The sequence below is a fragment of the Mustela lutreola genome, chromosome 9, assembly GCF_030435805.1.
Source record: "Mustela lutreola isolate mMusLut2 chromosome 9, mMusLut2.pri, whole genome shotgun sequence".
NCBI classification, from domain to species: Eukaryota; Metazoa; Chordata; class Mammalia; order Carnivora; family Mustelidae; genus Mustela; species Mustela lutreola.
Genome location: NC_081298.1, coordinates 56677339 through 56682883, shown reverse-complemented (window position 1 = coordinate 56682883; position 5545 = coordinate 56677339).

Sequence of the window (5545 nt, the reverse complement as noted above, 5' to 3'; positions counted from 1 at the left end):
GCTTCATCCCACAGACCCCTCCTCTGCACTGTGGTCCATGGTCCTCTTCTTTTCCCTTTTGCTTTGCTTTCTGCCCCTTGTCTCCAACTAATTTCTTGGATACTTTCTCTCCTAGCGTGAGTACAAGGACTTACCTATTATGCTCACTGTAGGCTCTCAGTGCCCAGCACAGAGCCTGGCACGTGGTAAATGCTAAATCTATTTCAATCATAATTCAATAAATAATAAGTGTGGTATGCAAGAATCCACTTGGAAAGCATGGGTGTATTGGTCAAGGCTATTACTAGATTATATTTGATTAACTTCTAAATTGCACAAAACATTACTTTTCTCATGGAGTCAACCTTCATTCTATTTCAAAGCCAACTTCAGGTGGGCGTTTGGGAGCTCATGCTTTTGTTGGGTCCCCCAATGACCCCTGCTTCTTCTCCTCGTTCCAGAGAAGAGCCCCAGCAGGGATCTCAGCACATCTGGCTTGGCAGACCCTCATTTCACTCTGTGTCCACAGGTCAAACCTTTGTGCCCTGCCCCAAATCGGCCAATCCTCCCATCCGAGTCTGGGGTTATGCCAGATCACCGGGCCAGACACCCTATTTCCTCACTGGAGGCCCCTTGCCTCTTCTACTGCCACTGCTCTTAATTGAGACGATCTGTTAGAATGTCTACTCAAGCTGAAACTTCAAAAAGAAGATGCCCATCCCTCCTCTCCCCAGGGGATCCCAGGCTCCTATGCAGATTGGCCCCCTTCCTGTCTAACAGCTTCCTTTTTTTAATTGACTGTAATTTACATAAAATGAAACACATAGATCTTAAGAGTTCAGCTGGATGAGTTTGGATAAATACACACACCTGTGAAACCTCCACTCCGGTTAGGACATGGACTGCTTCCATCACCCAGTGTGGTCCCTCTTGCCCCATACCCCAACCCTCCCCAACCCCTGCAACACCTGCCGCTCCAGGTTCTCTCACTGAAGCTAGAATGTCACACACATGGAATATATAGTTGGGTGTCAATAGTTCTTGTCATTGCCAGGGAGTCTTTAGTTGAATGGACATCCACCAGTATGCTTGTCCACTCACCTGTTGATGGACTTCTGCATTAGTTCCAGATTTTTGCTGTTGTGAGTAAAGCTGCTACGTAGGAACACTCTTGTATTAGTTTTTGAGGAGATAGATGCTTTCATTTCTATTGGATAAATAGGAAAATTGCTTGTTTATAGAAGAGATACATATTTCATTGACTCCGGTACTGCTTAACTCTTTTTCAAAGTGTTTGCCCCGTTTTGCTTTTTCCCTGGAGACATAGGACACTTGGTATGGTCAGTCTTTTTAGTATTAGCCTCATCGGTGAATGTGAAATAGTATCTCAATATGTTTTTTTTTTTTTTTTTAAGATTTTATTTATTTATTTGACAGAGAGAAATCACAAGTAGACTGAGAGGCAGGCAGAGAGAGAGAGGGGGAAGCAGGCTCCCTGCTGAGCAGAGAGCCCGATGCAGGGCTCGATCCCAGGACCCTGAGGTCATGACCTGAGCTGAAGGCAGAGGCTTAACCCACTGAGTCACCCAGGTGCCCCTTTCAGTATGGTTTTAATCTACATTTCTGCAGTGACTAAGGAGACTGAGCATCTTTTTATGTGCTTATGAACCATTCAGATATGTTCTCCTATAAAGTATCTGTTCAAGTCTTTTGCCCATTGTTAAGAATTGGATTGCTTATTTTATTACTATTGAAACGAGGACAGTTCTTCTGGTTTGTCTCTTGCTTTTTCCTTTTCTTTAGAGTCCTCCGAGTCTTCCTCGTGCCTTTGCAGTAACGCCTGTGACTATTCTAGTACCATCAGTAGCGATTATTTCATTGTATGGTTTTGCTTCCAAGTTGCTCCATGGTAGAGTCCTTGAAAATGGGGCCTTGGATTCTATTCCGTGTATTTCTTCTTCCCACCCCAAAGTCTGAGCGCAAAGCATTCCCCGGAGTCAGAGCATTTGTGGCCCAACTTCCACAATGACTCTGCAGCGAGGTTAACTCTGTGCAGCTTCCTGCTGAACCTGCCGAATTCCAAGTTAGGGCACTTCGGTGTTACGTGCAGTTTTCTAAAGATAGCTGGTTCTCAGAATAATTTGTTCTTTCGGTCCCCAAGCCCCATGAAGGCAAGGGTCCTGTTGAACAGCAGTGTCCTGCAGCCCTCTACCTTGACAAACACAGTACCTGACACACAATGGGCGCTTGTTAAATACCTCTTGGCCAAAACAAGTGACAATGCCCGAGAAGCACTTGGGTGGCCCTCCAGGGTCCAAAGGAAGGACTCACAGTCAGGCCGTTCATGGTTAACAGAGGTCAGTAGTATCCCTGAAAGTCATCTATGGGAGGGAAGAGTCTGAGAAGAAGGAGAAAATTGCTGCATTCCTGTCTTTCAGTCTCTTGGGTTTAATCTCTTGCTCATCTTTGATTAAGAATCAAGCATTTCCTGATGCGTCTTTGCTATTACCCAGTTATCTTCTGAAATGAGTTTTTGAATACCTAGGGTCTCTCATTCCTAAGGTATTTCAGGAAATTCATTCACAGATGTCAGTTTCTGTTCCTACCATGTTCATCTGACAGAACACGATTATGCATGTGATGACCTAATTAGGTCTCTTAAATCAATCGTCCGTGTCTCATAAATCTACGCTTTAATACTTTAAACTAGAGCCATTTATTTTTCAAGAAAGAGGTCAGCGTGCATATTAATTTGATCTATGTGGTGTATGAATTATGCAAGGAGAAACTGGATTTCTGTGTTTTCAGCGATGTAAATGATCGTATGATATCTCATATTGTTTCTAATGGGTCTTAGTGCTTAGTGACGGATGACAGTCCTGACCTTGGCTCTGACGTTTGCAGTGGGAGAATCGCCATCAAATAGCTATGGTGTACCTGATAGCCAGCAGATGGCTGAGTTGACAGCAAGGCCACCTTCAGATCTGTTTGGGGCCTATCTCTTCTGGACTTTGAGGAAAAGGCCTCTTCAGCGGTGGGCCTCTGTTTTCTGTGGCTTGTCCACCCTGAGGTGAGTCGAGGTCCCTTCAGAGCCCCATTTCTCAGCCCCCACTGGCTCTTGAGGACAGATACTTCCCTCTCTCTGTGCTAGCCTTGGGCAGTTACTGCATCCTCTATGTGCCCTTGTGCCTGGGTCTGTCTAGCCAGCTAGAGGGTTACTGGGTGGTTGCCTGGGAATCATGGTTTGTCTGGGAGCTGGTGGCAAAGGGCAAGAGGGTTGTCCCGCCCACAGCTCTGCCTTGCAGGTAGGAATGTGGGGGGCGGTGGGGAACTCAGCCTCAAGGAGCCCCGTGAGCCCTCCTGGGTTTGACCTGCTTTCAGTGCCAGCCTGCTGGCCCAGCCCTCCCTCTCCTTGTCTCTCACCAGGGCAGTGAATTTACCCCGGGGAACTGTGCCCTGCAACCCTAAGGAAAGCAGCATCAGGAAGCTTCATGTCCTTGTCTCATTTTCCTGAGATATTTATAGACCCTCAAAAAGCAAAGAGGAGATTATGCAGCTGGCTTGAGATATTTGCATAAATGTGGCGCTTATTTAAGGATTCCATCCCAGCCTGCCCCCCACGCCCTGCTCTCTCCCAGGGCCTCCATTATTCTGCTCTTATCTCACCATTTCTGTAATGTGGTTCATTAGCCACAGACAATTCTCACTCGGGGGTTGTGCCAGGATGCTGGTGCTTATGGCCTGTCAGAACGGGGAGCATCCTATCAGGACGTGGGGTCGATCATTTTTACAGCCTAGGTAATTATGATAAATACTTCAGGCTCCTGTTGAGTTAGAAGGGTGGAACTGATGGGGGGAGGGGAGGGAAGGTAGAGCACGGTCCATCGCTAAGGCAGGGCTAGGGGAGGTGGAAGGGGTGACATCTTGGGACACCAAGGGGCAGTTAGTTGGGGCAGGACCCAGAGAAAGCATGGTCTCATTTAGGGCCACTTCTGCTTCTGCTGCCAGAGCAGTGACCACATAGAGTTAGGGCAGAAAGCTGCTTGCACGGCCCGGGGTGGAGGAGGGAGACAACGGAACACAGAGGTGTGCAAGCAGCCAGAGGCCTGGGGCACATGGTCTCAAGTGGAGGGGAGAACACGGTGAGGAGATGGACACTGCAGGACAAAGGAGGCGTGGTCTTCCTTATCCCGAAGGGTGGGAAAGGAGTCAGTGGACCCTCATCCCCAGCTTGGACCTGTGAGCAGGTTTCAGGCAAGGTAGAGTTCAGGAAACAGAAGCCAATCTGTTGTTCTAAGGAATTAGGGGTCTGCAAAATCACTGGATGGCCTAGAGACAGGAATGCTAGAGATGCCCCAGCTGTGGGTTAAGGTCAGTCAGTAGGGCTGCTCTGTAGGGGATCAGGAAACACTGTGCTTCTGCCAACCATGGCTGTGACCTTGTGTCCTTGGCACTAGCATGTAAGACCCAGCACCGTGAACCCCTTCTCTGCCAGGCTTGGCCCATCGACCCCCATGCCCCAGGATGAGGACCTCTGTCCCGGCGCAGCCCACCCGTGATGGCAGTATGTCCTGTTGGCAGAATCAGAATAGCACAGAGGGCCCTTAGGGAATGCATTTATGCCTTGGAGCCTGAAATATAGGGAAGGGGAGGGGGCCAAGAACACTTGCACCTCTGAGGGGTAGGGGACAACAGGGAGGCATTCTGCTACCGCACATGCCTGATGTCAGAGCTGACCCTGGTCCCATGGGCTCCCAGGTGCTGCCTTCCCAGACCCGCTCTGCCTCATCGAATGAGAAACTCCATTGCCACCTTAGAGCTAAACATCTTGATAACAAGTCTTCTGGAGGCACGTTGAGCCCATCCTTAGAATATCTTGCTGTCACAGGCGGTTAAAAATGGAGAATGTGATACACATATCTAGAAGCTGAAGATGTAGAATGGTAAGGAACTGAGTTGTCAGTAACTGAATACACCGTCACCTTGGCTGGTCTCCTGGAGACATGTGTCTAGCTCCCCCTTGACTTGGTTATGCGGTGAATAAACACGCCCTTAAAATAAGCGGCATCAGAACTGAATGCCGATCCAGCTTCTACATGCCATGGTCTCCTCATTTTCCTCAGTGAGGAGCTTCTGCAGGAGAGAACTGGGACAGACACAGTCTATGTGGACGAGCTCGCTTTGCTCTTACCCTTACTTGCATTTGAGAACTTTGTGACTCTTCCAGGCTCCATTTTCTAAATTATAAAGATCCGGTGAATTAGTCTTTGTGCCAGGAAGTGGGACAGTTGGACTCTTCTCCTGTGTGCAAGCTGTTCTCCTTGAGTTGGCTTTGTTGAGCAAACGTGCAGAGACCAAGGACAAGATACCCGTGCCAAGATGACCCACCTGCCGCTCCGGACCTCAATTTCCCCCATGTGTCACTAGAGGATGCTTTTCCTTTGGGGCCTTTAGTGACTGTCTTATACTTTAAGAATTTCTCTGAGATTAAAAGTTTAATTGTAAATGTAACATATATACCTCTTGTTAACTCACCTGCTCATTGTACAAAATTTGGAAGAAGCCA